Genomic DNA, 14,582 nt, shown 5'->3' with positions numbered 1-14,582 from the left:
CTGGGCCCCTGAGTCCACAAGGCTGTACTCCTGTCCACATCAGCGCCAAGGCTGAACTCATCCCAGACTCAGTGAAAAGAAAAGCCCCCTGGGGGGGGGGGCTGGGATGAAGGGGGAAGCCCCTAGCCTTTGGGGTCCCAGTGCCTGACCTCATCCATCTCTCCCATAACAAATGGACGAGGCCCCAGCAGAGGAGATCTGGGGCACTGGGACGGCCCCGGGCAGTGAGGGCTGTGTGTGCCGCTGGGCGGGGTGCTGTCTCTCTGGGAGTTGTCGGGCAGACATGCCCAGGAAGGAGTGGGACCAGGCCTGCAGTCCCAGCCTCTGAGGTGGCTCTTCATTCTGGGGGTGGCGGCGGTGGGTTACAAGTGATGTCAGACTTGGGCGAGCTGAGGGCTGGGGCCAGGAAGTGACTGGCAAGACATGCTCTTGGCAGAGGAGCACTTGAAAACAGCCTCTCGGAGCCTCCTCCAGCTCCCAAGAATAGCAGTGTCGAAGAGTGGGGATGGAGGTGAAGGATTCTTGGCTGTGGACACAGACTGCTGGAGTCTGACTGACAGGGCCTGTCAAACCCTCTCCACTGGGATCGGACTCGAAATTGAGCTTTGGTCTCAGTTTCTGCACAGAGGCCCGCATGGCCTCACCCCTTGGTGGCCTCATCTTCAACCTTCCTGTTTGCGCACACAAGCGTGTACTCGTCCATGTGGGTTCCAAACATTTAGTAACGAGGCCCTCTGCAGCTATCTCAGACCCAATCATGTCAAGCCCAGACAGAGATCTGAGGCGACTAGCTTGTGTTGTTTCCTGTCAAATTCCTTGGCCTTCTTGGAATTAGACTCATAAGGTTAGTTTGCACAGCCAGGATGTCTTTCCCAGCTGGAGTAGGGTGGGGTGGGGAGTGATTGGTGCTGTGCTGCTCCCAGTCTGGTGAGTGGGCAGTTACTACGGAGGGGCCCAGGCTGGGGAGCCCACACCCTGGTCCCCCCCACCCCCCCCCATATCCTTTTCCAGAGCCCTCCGTGCTGTCTTGCCCTAGCCATCAGAATGGCCACAGATTCTGCCCCCCCAAACAAGTGCACTGTGGTCTCTGCTACGTCACTGTGCCCTTCAAATCATCACTGCGCTGACCCCAATGCTCCGCCAAGGGAAAGACTCTAGACTGTTTCTTTGAGCAAGGGGTGGTCACTGTTGGAACCTCAGGTGACACCTGGCCCAAAGGCAGCCAAGCACACTAGGAGACAAGACCAAAGGACTGGGGGGAAAAGAAAAGAAAGGGAAAGGGAAAGGGAAAGGGAAAGGGAAAGGGAAAGGGAAAGGGAAAGGGAAAGGGAAAGGGAAAGGGAAAGGGAAAGGAAAGGAAAGGAAAGGAAAGGAAAGGAAAGGAAAGGAAAGGAAAGGAAAGGAGCAATATAAACAGATTCCATAGGTGATCCATATATTGGCATTATCAGCCATAGACTGTAAGATACAGATTTATATGTCCAAGGAAATAAAAGGCAAAGATGGAAAATTTACATAGAGAAGTGAAACTGAGAAAAAAAATAAACTGGAAATTCTAGAACTGAAAGATGAAATAACTCATTTTAAGTACCCAAGAGATAGGTTTAGCATCAGTTTAGACACAGCTGAAGGCAGGTTCCATGAACAGGAAGACAGGTAGGTGAAATACACGAGTGACTGGTCCCACCCTTAGAAAGGTCCTCTGACTCCTCATTACTTCCTTGATGGTGTCCAGGGTTCCTAGTATACTCTCCTGTCCCATCCTTCTGCTACATCGACCCTACTTTTCATGTGCACAGGAATGACTGCTGTGTGTTCCCAAACATGCTATGCGCATTCTTGCTTCTATGTCTGCTCCCCTTCCAGGAAGTCTTTACTTCTGTTTCTTTCTGGTGGAATCCTCTTCACCTTTCAAGACTGGCTGGGATGTTACCTTCTCTGAGAGGCCTTCCTCGGGCTTCTCCTGGTTCTTCCCTCATCTCTTCTTTGAGGTATTGGTCAGGGGGTGGGGGGATTCCTTTAGAACAGTTCTTAGCACCATGTATTAAAATTGCTCAATGTCTATATTTCTCCTTCTAGAATAGGCCTTCACCAAAGGTAAAGCAAATGTGTTATAGGTCTTTTTAATCCTGGTTCCTCCCATAATGCCTGGCACACTGCTGGTGTTAAATATTATAATGAATAACACAAGAACCAAATTCCTTTAGAGCCCACAGATAAGTATCCCACTAACCTTGGATGAACTAATCAACTGTGCCTTGATGTTTAATTTTTTTTTTTTTTGAGACAGAGTCTCACTTTGTTGCCCAGGCTAGAGTGAGTGCCGTGGCATCAGCCTAGCTCACAGCAACCTCAAACTCCTGGGCTCAAGCAATCCTACTGCCTCAGCCTCCCGAGTAGCTGGGACTACAGGCATGCGCCACCATGCCCGGCCCATTTTTTCTATATATATATCAACTAATATATATATATATTAGTTGGCCAATTAATTTCTTTCTATTTATAGTAGAGACGGGATCTCGCTTTTGCTCAGGCTGGTTTCGAACTCCTGACCTTGAGCAATCTGCCCGCCTTGGCCTCCCAGAGTGCTGGGATTGATGTTTAATATTTTATTTATCTATTTGTTCATTGTCTTCCTCACCACCAAACCAGAATATAAGCTCCATGAGGACAAGGATTTGGTTTTTTTTTGGCTGTTCTGTTTACTATTGTATCCCAAATGCCCAGCATATAGTAAATGTTCAAGAAATGTTTGCTGAATGAAGGAAATACTCCTTCTAACATCCTGGAGAGGAAAGGGGAAGCAGGGAGCTGGCCATCTAGCTTGTGCACTTTGAGTCTGCTGAAAACTGGACTCCAGGGAGTAGGTAGGCACCCAGAGGAGAGGGGAGAAGGCTGCAGAAACGCTTTGAAGAATAATTTAAGGACTTAGCACATCTTCCAGAGTCCAGCCTTCTTGGTTTAAGTCCTGGCCTTAGTTGCTTCAAGGCAACAATAGTACCTGCCCCAGGTACTTTTTGTGAGGACAGACCAAGATCTGCAGACAGAGCCTGGGATGTTGCACCTACTCTGCTACCGGTTACCTTTGCTGTATTGCTGGGCTTTGGGTCCAGCCTGGCTTTGTCTTCTGGTTTGGTCACAGATTGCCCTGTTCCTTTTCAGGCTTTGGGGCAAACCAGGTTCCATTCCTATCCTCAAGCATCTACTTACTACATGCTAGTAGTTTATGTGTCCCTTCTCATTTGACTACATGCCACAAGGCTGATGTTATCGGTGCTGGCTACAAATGGGGAAACAGATGCCCCGAGATGCCAAGTGACTTCTCAATCATTCCCTGTGAAGTGGGAAGAAGAATCTGAGTGTGAACGTAGGTTGTTTTTGTTATCCAAAGCTCATCGCCCCAGCCTGCCTTGCCCACGGTCACACCCCTGGCCAAACCAAAGCTAGAACCCAGGTCTTCAGCACCTCGATCTAGTGTTATTTCCACTGCGTGATGGACAGCACTGTTGGGATTGTCATCGGTCACCACCAGCGTGCTCACCGGCCAGCTGAGGAAACCGAGCACTAGAGTCCACAGACGAGGTCTCGTGGCTTCAAAGCCAGTGGCCTTCTCACTGTGCCACCCCACGGCGGGCACCTGGGCAGCCCCCAGCACAAGGGAGCTGTTGTTCTCATCATTAGGTACTGCCCGACTTGGCTTCCGGGCCCAGAAGGGACTCAGCGTGACTGGAAGGCCCACGGCTCAGAGCCCCTTCCTCGAGGCCCCTGTCGCCCACCTGTGGGGCTCTGCTCTCGCCCCGCCCACCTCTCAGCAACCCTCCCCCTGCCCATGAGATAGCTCTGCGACCCCGGAGGGGGGCAGGAAGGGGCCCCTCTGTGCAGACATTCGCATCCAGGTTCTTGGGGGCTTTCCTCTGCCTCCCGGGCTCCCAGAGCTGTAGCCGGAGCCAGAGAATCTGTTTCTCATTAGCTGTACTTTCGCTGTGAAATGAAGTGCTCTTTGAACCTGCGGGAGCAGGAAAGCCATTTACACCCTAGAGAAGACAGGGATACCAGCTTTGCCAGCACATTCCTTCGGTCACTTTTATCTCCTGGGCGGAGCTCCTGGCAGGCGGGCGGGCGGCTGCTGCCGCCACCTCCCTGGCGCAGCCACGGGGAAGGTAGTCTGTGGGGTGGGCAGGGAGGATGGAGGGCATCATGCCTCTCCCTCAGTTGGGGTAGGAGAAGCACAATCCGACTGGAGTTATCTGCCCCCTTCTCCTGCCCCCACCTTGCTCCTGATGCCTCCTCTGCCCTGGCTGGCTTCAACAAAGCCCCAGGATCATCCATCTGTTTGTCCATCCATCTGTTTGTCCATCCATCCATGCATCCAGCCACCCATCCACTTATTCAGCCAGCCAGCCAGCCAGCCAGCCAGCCAGCCAGCCAGCCAGCCAGCCACCCATCCACTTATCCATCCATCCATCCATCCATCCCAATGTGAACCTGTGAGTCCAGAGATTCAGAAAGTGTCAGAACCAGGAGAGCCCTTTGATCCAGCCTCTTTCATTCTCCGTCATTCTACCCATGAGGAAACGGAAGCCCAGAGAGTTAACTTGCTCCAAGCCACACAGCAAGTTCACTGATGCATTTGACAGATATTTATCAAGTGCTTTTTAGGTATCAGATTCCTGCCGCCATTGGTGGCACGCTGTGAATATAGCCGTGAAAACATGCACATGTCTCAGCCTCCATTATCGTTCTAGTGAAGGCAGCAGACGGTAGACAGGTAAACAAGTAAACAAACATGATAATGTCAGATGGTGGTGAGTGTTCTAAGAAAACCAACAGAGGTGTTGAGTGGCTAAGGAGCAGGGAATGCATTTAGACGGGGTGTTTGGGAAGGGTCTCTGGAAAGGTAGCATTTGAACTGGAACCTGACCAATGACAGAGGGCCAGCTGCAGGAGGGTAGGGCATTCCAGGCAGGGGAGCAGCTGGTGCAAATGTCCTGGGGTGGGAACGGGCTTGCTGGAGAAACAGAGAGTAGCCAGCGTGGCAGGAGCACATGAGCGAGAGGCAGAGTGGCATGAGGTGAGTGCATCCCCGAGGGCATGTGAGGAGCTTACTCTTTGCCCAGCTGGGAGGCATGGAGGGCTTTAAGCAGGGGGCTGATGAAGTGTTTTCTCAAGAGGATTTCTCTGTTTGTGTGCGGGAGAGGAAAGGGGGCAAGGCACGCATGGGGAGGCTGGCTGGGGTTGCCTTAGTAGACTGAGTAAATGATGATGGCGGCCACCACCGTCTCTCACCTGCCCCTCGACGGTGGTGGTGAGGTGGACAGGAGGGGACAGAGGCAGGACATACTCTGGGGTGGAGTCAAAGAATGCACATAGCAGGGACGGGGCCTGGGTGTGGGCTGCGCAGGGAAAGGAGCGGAGGGTTTTAGCCTGAGCAAGCTGGGCAGACGGTCATGCGCCTTACTGAGACGGGGCCGGCTGGGAAAGAGCAGGTTTCAAGAAGGAAACCGAGAGTTCTGTTTGGGTGGATTAGGTTGGCGATGCCTCTTAGATACCTGGTGGTGCCAAGAAGGCAGAAGGATGGATATCTCGCTTCACACGAGCTCCACCTGAGCAGATGCCCACGCACAACTCGGCAGGGCTGGGGGTGGGGCCGTCCACGCTGGACCCCTGACTCAGGGCTGCTGAGAAGGCTCTGCCCCCACCCCACCCCACCCCCAGGCTGGGGACGTGGCTCTGGAACTGTCAGGGCTGCACTGGGCCTTCCCACTGGAGTCCCCCCCCCCCAGTGGAAGCAGCCCCAGCTGGTGGGCCCAGGGCCAGGGTAGGAGTAATAATAAAGCCCCTGTTGGAGACGGCTTGTCTTGGTCCTGAGCTTCTTCATAAATAATCATCACCTCAAATGCCTCACGAACTCAGGGGGATGAGTAGCCTCGGTCCAGTGAGCGCCATGTCACTGATGAGGAAACTGAGGCTCCAAGAAGTTGAGTGACTTCTCCAAGGTCGCCCAGACGATGAATCCAGGACTCAAACCTGTGCCCTCTGAGACCAAATCTGTCTTGAGAGAGCCAGCAGCATGGGCTAGGTTCAGCTCCCAACTGGACTACTCACAGGTAACGTGACCATGGGCGAAGTAGCCAACCTCACCTGCTCTGTTCCCCGTCTGCAAATGGGGACAGGGAGAGTGCCCCCTCAGAGGGCTGCTATGAGTGCAAAGTGGATGGACATTTACAAAGTGCTCGGAATAGCACGGGACGTGCTACGCATGTGCCGGCTACTACTATTGTCACTACTTTTATGTACACTGAACGAACGGAGGCCTGGGACGTGCCCAGAACCTAGAGGGAGGACCCCCTCATGTGACAGATTGGGAAACTGAGGCACCGGCGAGGGAAGCAAGGCAGCCTCTCAGGCAAGTTGGGCCCAAGAACCGGGAACTCTTCCTACTCTCTGAAAGTCACCCCAGCCAGACTATTTTTTTTCCTCCAGGAGACGGACTTCCAAGCTCTCTATACCCTTAATTCATGTGGAATTTCTGCTCTGGGCTCCGGTCCCGGGAGGAGCCCCTCCACCCCTTTATGAAAATAGAGTGGAGTCATTCGGCAAAACCTCAAGCTAATGCTTTTAAGGAACTGGCAGGTTGAAACAGGAAACTATTCTAAGTAGAAACCACAGAAACAGCTCATGCTTGCGGCTGCCGGCTGCCGGCTGGATCCTTGCCGGGGGCCCGGGGGACGGAGGAGCTGCAGCCCGCGCCACGTGAAGGGGCCTCGGGAACCTGGCCCTGGCACTGCTGGCCATACGTGGCCATGTGACAGCAAACGCCACGTCCCGTGGGCATGCTTTAAGGTCAAAGCAAGGTGGGGTGGCTACCAGCAGGCTAGCGGCGTTAGAAACACAGAGGGCCAGTGTGGGAGCAAGCCTGCTCTTCCTCTGCAAGCCCCCCCGGTAGTGTCTATTGAAACTGAGGCCCAGAGAGGGGAAGCAACACAGCCAAGTCTTCCAGCAAGGAGAGGCAAAGTAGGAGAGAGACGCTGCATTTTCTAGCACCTACCGTGTTTCCCTGAAAATAAGACAGGGTCTTATATTTATTTTTCCTCAAGAAGACACCCTAGGGCTTATTTTCAGGGGATGTGTTATTTTTTTTTTTTAAGTATGGTACAACAATCTACATCTATTCAAATATAATCAAGTCGTCTTCTTCTGGAACATCATCATCACTCTCCAAACACCGAATTCCATCCTGAATTTCTTGCAACTCTATTTCCTTTAGAACCATTGGCCCCAATCTCTCATGCCGGGCAATAGAGCTCTCATGGGGCAGATGAGAAGGGCTGCTCGTCCCATTTACTGCTCCTCGACGAAATGCATGGGTTGTGCAGATACACTGCATAGCCACGCCCATCACCAGGTCTTATTTTCGGGGTAGGGCTTATATTGCACAAATGCTTAGAAATCCTGCTAGGGCTTATTTTATGGGTAGGTATTATTTTCGGGGAAACACGGTAATCCAAGGCTATCTGATAACACTCCCCTGCTTGTCAGCCCGTCCTGTCCCAAATCCATTTGCCCCTTCCCGTATCCTATCGGGGAGTTGTGAAAGAGCACACACTCCAGGGCAGAAGACCAGAGTTCAAGGCAGGCTCTGCCTTCTCCCAGTTGAGTGATCCCAGGCAAGTCACCTAACCTCTCTGTGCCTCAGTGTCACTTTCCCTTTTTCATTTTAATAAAACAGGGGCCAGTAACACCACTTACCTAGTAGTAGGATTTCTGGAAGGATTCAATGTGATAATCTACGTGAACCTTTTAGTATAGTGTCTGACAAACAGTAAGTGCTCAATGCAGTTTTAATTTTTTTAATGTAGTAAATGCCCAGTAGGTGACAGTGATGCTGCCCCAAAGAGATTGGTTGGGTGGGGGAGACAAAAAGAAAAGTAGATTTTGACATATTGCTGGAGGTGCTACAGTAGAGAGAAACAAGGATGCAGTCAGAGCCCCCTCCCAGGTAGGGGGCTGGGCCCGGGGAAGACGCAGATGCTGAGAGGAGGGGGTGGCCAGGCATTTGTCAAACACCTGCATGCGCAGAAATCAGAACCCAGGCGCAGGGCACTCTGTCCACCACAGCAGGCTGCTTCGCTGCCTTTGAGGATCATGCTGGTAGAACAGGCCTTGGCTGCCCAGGAGTGGGGGCCCATTGCACAGGATCATCTCTGCTCGAGAGCTGGGGTGCCCTCTGGGGCCATAAATCAGAATCTAACTATTTCTTTTTGAAACTCAGCACGAAATTTCTCTCCCGAACTTTTATCTAAAAACCCACTTTCCTAGTGTGGTGGGCACAACCTCCTCACACCCCCACAAGATGTCCATGCCCTAATTCCCAGACCTGTAATGTGTTACCTGACATGCCAACAGGGACTTTGCTGATGTGATTAAGTTAAAGATCTTGGGCTGGGAGATTATCTTGCATCATATTGGTGGGACCAATGTAAACACGAGGGTCCCCATAAAAAGGGGATAGAGGTGACTCATGCATGTAATTCTAACACTTTAGGTGGCTGAGGTAGGAGGATCCACTTGAGGCCAGGAGTCTGAGAGCAGCCTGGGCAACATAGTGAAACCTCATCTCTACAAAAAGGTAAAAAATTTTAGCTGGGTGTGGTGATGTGCACCCGTACTCCCAGCTACTCAGAAGGCTGAGGCAGGAGGATCCCTTGGGCCCAGGAGTTGGAGGTTGTAGTGAGCTATGATCATGCCACTGCACTCCAGCCTGGGCAACACTGTCTCTAAAAATAAATGAATAAATAATAAATTGAAAAATTAAAAAAGAAAAGGAGGCAGGAGGGTCAGAGTCTGAGAAGGGATGTGATGACTGAAGCCAGGTCAAGGTTAGAGTGACATGAGGAGGGCCCCGAGCTGAGGAATGCAGGCGCCTCTGGAATCCGGAAAAGACCAGGAAATGGATTCTCCTCTGGAGCCCCCAGAGGGAACAGGCCCTGCCAGCCCATTTTAGACTTCTGACCTCCAAATAGGTAAAATAATAAATCTGTGTTGTTTTAAACTGCTAAGTGTACGGTGATTTGTTACAGCAGCCTCAGAAAGCAAACACTTAGCATTCGGTCTGACGCTGCTTTGACCTGACCTTGGTCATCACAGCCCCGTCCTTTGCTCTGTGCAGTTCGAGTCTTATTTTCAGCTCAATCTCCCAAATATGAGAAAGTTCTCCTGAGCACGACATAGGAGACACTGTTTGCTCTGGCTCCTTCCTGGCCTTTCACCTCTCTTTCCTCCCAGGAGAAGGGCTCAGAGAAAACAGGCGTCAGTAAGGTGTGCCGTCTCCATACTGCCTAAGAAATATCCAAATAAAGTCTAGATGATAACAACTAACAACCCGGTGTAGGTTCTTTTGCAGTATTCAGAGGGGGTCTGAATTCTGTGTCCATGTTGACCTTAGAGTGTCATGCTCACAGATTTGGCATTTTGGTCCGGCAGTTGGCAGAACAGCTCTTGCCTCCTTTTCCGTGCACCTGTGTTGGTCTTCATTTTCGTGCATGGGAGCTTAGGTTTTTCAAGGGGGAGGATGCCGGAGTAGGGCCTGGTTTGGAGAACAGAGGTTGGGAGGGACAGAATGGCATACGGGCTTGCCTGGTCTCTCAGAGGCGAGGAGGGCACAGGAGGAGAAACCCCACGAGAGTATTTAAGGATGACGGCCAGACTCTCGTTTCAGCTGAACCAGCTTCTTACATGGTCCCCCAGCTTCGATTCTTACCATCCCACAACCTGTTCTTAACACAGCACCCAGAGATCTCCTGAAAATGTGAATCAGACGAGGTCCTAATCTTGCTTAAAACTCTCCAATGCTCCAATGCTCCCATTGAACTTGTAATGAAGTTTAACCGCCAGTCTCTCCAAATTCGTCTCCCACCATGCTCCTCTGTGCTCCCGTGCTCTGGCCACACCAGTTCTCTCTCGGTCCGTGCTCACTCCAGCTCCTCCCTGCCTCAGGGCTTGCACCCCTGCTCCTCCCTTTCCATGGGAAGCCCTCCCCTCCAGACCTTTGCATCTTGGTTACTGCACGTAATTTGGGTCAAGCAGCCTCAGCGAGGCTGACTCTGACCATATATCTCAGTTTGGAGTCCCCCAGGACACTAAAGGAGACTGGGTGTAGGTGGCTTCTGTGTGAGTGATCCCAGGAAGCACAAGCTGGGGAGTCAGGAAGTGTGCAGAGAAGGGCATGTTAACAGGGCATGCCACTCAGCTGGTTATCACTCAGGGAAACTGAGGCTCAGTCCTGCTGGGGCCCCCCGAGTGATCGTGCAGAACATGACTCAGAATTGTCCCACTAGTAATAGAGGAGTTGGACTTATCCACTGGCTTGGCCCTCGTTGGTTGAAGGTTGCCCTGGGGGAAGGTCAGTCCCTGTGTGTGGCTGGAGCACACTCCTGGGGCCCCAGAGAAAGTCCCCAGTAAGAGAAGAGAAAGATGCAGGTGGGACGATGTCTGTGTGCCTGGGACAGCACCAAGGAAGTCAAAGGTGGGCCCAGGAGACAGAGGCCCCTAGTGCTTCTCCATCAGGGCAGTCTTCTTTATTTTCTTTAGAATTCTTAACCTTATCTGAAGTTTTCTTCTTCACTGATTCAGCTGCCCAGTTTTTAATTGTCTGTTCCCCACACCCTCAACTAGAACCTGAGCTACACACGAGTAGGGACCTGTCAGTCTTGATCACCATCCTCTCCCCAAGCCCGAGAACAGTGCTTGGCACAAAGTAGATCCTCAGCAAATGTTAGTTAAATAAATGAATGAGTGTGTGGGTGAATGAATGTGCTGCTTCGTGGCCCCCTTTTGGTGGGGGTTGACTCCAAGCAGCCAGGTGGGTGATGGACACAGAGACGCGGAAGGCAGAGCCAGTGGGAGAGGAGGAGGGACTGACACCCACACGTAATCACAGCTAGTGTTGTCAGCAGATGTGAGGCACCTTTAGGGGACCCTCCAAAATAATTGGGAACCGCGCTGATGGGGACTGAAGTCCTACCACCAGGTGTCTGGGAACTTTCGAGCCAGCAGTCACTGTCTTCCTAAGATTACGGATGTTTGTACAAACACTTCCTCTTTTAATAAGTTAGAGTGGGTTCAAGGTTACCCCCACAATGACATCACTCTCACTGACTCACCATCCAACCTATTTTCTTGAGTGGGGGAGGAAAGGTTGAATTTATAGCATGTATTTGCTCGGCGGGCAGGTGGAGCATGATGGGGTTTACTCGTGCTGCAGAAGGGCGTGCGCTCAATGCAGTTGGAATCCCGTCTCTTCTGAGCACTTGCTAAGTGACCTTGGGCAAGTTCTACTGTCTCTTTGAGCCTCAGTTTCTTCTACCTTTATCTACAAAATGAGAGAGTGATAAAAACTACCCTACGGGAGTATTGTGGACCTTGGTGGTACTTAACGGTGTGCCCTAAACATGGTTCACGGATGAGCACTACTTCCCTGATGCCACCGCTAGTGGTCATGCTGTGGATGGTGACGGTACAGGCTCAGACTCCAGACTCTACACCGAGATAAGTTAACAATCGCCCTTGTAATCACAGCACACCAGCGCTGTGGAAGTCACCCAGCCTAATGCCCTTAGACAATGACATTGTCTAAGATGAAGAATCATTGCTGTAATGGCGGCTGCCATTTACTCAGGGCATACTTTGAGCATTTTCCAGCCCATCGGCCCAGTTGAACCAACTGGGAGGTGGCTGCGTCAAGTTGTCCGAGTCTGGTAGCATTTAATGTTCACCCACTGACTGCCATCCCTTTGACACTTTTGCTTCTAAGCAGCCACCTGAGCATGTTGCAACTTCCACGTGTTTCTGCCTTTAGGGAGAGGATGGGCTAGACGTGCGGATTCCAGGATTTTCCCACTGCAACTAAATCAACAGATTGGCACGCTGATCTGAGTTCGATTTCCTGCATATCTTGATGGGAGAGCACGATCTGACACTACCTTCAAGAGTAACCTGCTCTAAGTGTCAATTAAGGTTCTCATTTCACACCCCATCCTTATACCAATGGTGTATTTGCTCAGGATTTGCTGCTAAATGCAGGTCCTGGAGCCTCCTGAGCCTTGGAATCTGTGATGGAATACATGAGTGTTGTCTTACGATGCTAAATTTGTGGAAACTTGTTCAGAAGCATAGAGAACTAAAACAGACCTCAGGCCTTGCTGGTCTTGCCTTGCCTACCCCACCGGGCACATCGATTGCTGCTCCCTCTTTCATCGTGTTTCAGTTTCCCGAATGTCCTCTCTGGTTGCACGTGCAGCACCTCTGCCTGCAGCACACCTGCCCACCTTGCCTGGAAAACTCCCTTCACTTTTATGCATCACCACAAACATCCTGTCCAGGACAGCCTTCTCTGATGCCCTGGTGGAGGCGACACAGGGTCGCTGTGCCCTGTGCTTTCATCTTCATAGCATTCACCCCAGTGCTGGTTTCTTGCTTCTGGGCTGTCCTCCCTCCTGGCCTGCGAGCTCTGTGATAGCAGGACAAGCCTGCCTTGTCCACCTTGGCATCCCTAGTGCCCAGCCTGGCTCCTGGCACATAGTTGATGATCAACAAAAGTCTTTCAGTGAAGGGATGGCTGGAGTGCTATGTGGCAGGAAGAGTCTTGGACCAAGAGGAGCGTGGACTTCCCAACTGACCTCTGCTGCCCCTCGCTGCGTGACTTTAGGTCTCTGGCCATTGTGGCTTCAGATGCCATCTCAGGACTGGGATTCAGGGAACCTGGGTGTGGGGGGCATCTTTGTACCCAAACTTACTGGATGACCTAGAAAAAGTCACTTCTTTCTGGCACCTCCAGCCCCACAATCTATAAATCTGGGAAGAAGCTGCCAGCCACCGTTGCTGGGGCAGTGCATAGAGGACAAGTGAGGTCATTCCCAGGAAGTTCTCAGAAAGATACAGCTTCATAAAAGCCGACGGTCAGCCTTTTAGATTCAGGACACGGCCCAGGCTCTTGGCTTGGCCAGCAGTGATGTCAGGGCCAGTGGTGAGGTAGCTGGCGTGCTGGGGGCCTCGCCAGCGAGTGCCAGGGGCTCTGCTCCCCAGCCTGTAGCCGAGCATCTGTCTTTATGTCTAAAGTAGGTGCAGGATCAGGGCCAGGGATGGAGACTTGCGGGTAAATCCCCCACCCCTAGTTAGTGACACAGCCCTTTACAAGACTTCCAGACATTTCTAAATATGTTACTGAGACATAAACAACCAAAGGAAGTAGTAAGATGCAGGAGAGGCCATATGGTGAGATATTTAGGACGAGAGGCCCTGGAGGCAGACCACCTCGGTGGGAAAACAGGCTCCACTGCTCAACTCGCTGTTAATCAACGACCTCCCTGTTTTCTCATGTGTACAATAGGGATCAATGATGATGCCCACATGCAATGTTTGCAGGGAGTTACTGAGAAAATGTGTGCAAATAACACAGTGACTGGCACAGAAAAAACACTGCATGTTCAGTGTTACTGCCGTTATTCTTGTGTCGTTTTGTATCATTAAGTCCCTACAGAGCTGCAAGCACTTTCACTTGCTCAATACTAACGACAAACCTGCGCTTGCGGAGTTCTTCCAATGAGAACTGATTCTCTCATTAGACAGTGAGGCAGGGACCACTTGAGTCCAGATCACGGTCTTGCTCAAGGCTTCAACCCAGCACCTGGGACAGTGCCCGGCGTGCACACAGCAGGCTGCTGATCCAGTGCATTTCACTGGATCTGCACAAGAACTCTGGAGGCACGGGTTGTTTTTGGGACCACACCATAGTCACCACCATTGTGAAGTCAGATTCCAACTTGCCTAAATCCAAATCCAACCATTATTCACTACTTTCTGCTTCCTGGTGACTCCCCACACCAACCTAACCCTGCAGGATGGTGCAGGCAGCAGAGTCAAATGGTAAGATCGTGGGCTCCGGAGCCAGAAGGACGGGTTCCAATCCCAGCTCCACTTCTTCCCAGCTCTGTGACCATGGATGAGTCCGTTAGTCTCCCTGTGCCTCCTAATATCCCCTGTAAAATGGGGACTAACAGTGCTACCTATGCTATGGGATAGATCTCACTGCCCAATGGACAAAGGAGGCTGTGGCACCCAGGTGAGCACAATCACCAAAGATCAGCAAGTTCCCAGAGGTGGGAACCATGTCCATTTACTTCTCCACATTTGCTTCGAACCTAGAGCTGGAACCCACAATCTATGAATCTGGGATGCCAGGCAAAGGGCTGGGAGCTTTACGTAGGCCATTTCATTTAATCCTGACACCTGTTTTGTGAAGTCTCATGTTACACATTGGACAAATTCAAAACAGAACAAAAACCTGAGGTTCAGAGAGGTTAAAAAAAGTGTCTAGGTCTTTAGAGCTGAGAAGTGGTTCAAACTCAGGGCAGTTGAACTTCAAAGGCATGTCCTGCTCCCCACGGCACAATGTCCTTCAGTAGAGTCTGTACCCAGAGCACTGGGGGACTGGCTGACCCTTTACACAGTGGCTGAGGGTGGGCAGCGAGGGCAATGGAAAGGTCCCCAGCTGTCCAGCTCCTTGGAAGTCTCAATCTGAGGCC

At 51.6% G+C, this 14,582-nt stretch overlaps 1 protein-coding gene across 5 annotated transcripts in view; it reads right to left on the bottom strand.

Annotated features, from left to right (window-relative positions):
• Window positions 1-14,582, bottom strand: part of SYN3 (synapsin III) — a 440,909-nt gene that overhangs the window by 166,277 nt on the left and 260,050 nt on the right. The window lies entirely within an intron of this gene.

This window comes from Microcebus murinus, chromosome 10 (assembly GCF_040939455.1).
Source record: "Microcebus murinus isolate Inina chromosome 10, M.murinus_Inina_mat1.0, whole genome shotgun sequence".
In the NCBI taxonomy this organism is placed as follows: domain Eukaryota; kingdom Metazoa; phylum Chordata; class Mammalia; order Primates; family Cheirogaleidae; genus Microcebus; species Microcebus murinus.
Note: the sequence above shows the minus strand (reverse complement) of the source record. Positions and strands in the feature narration are given on the sequence as shown.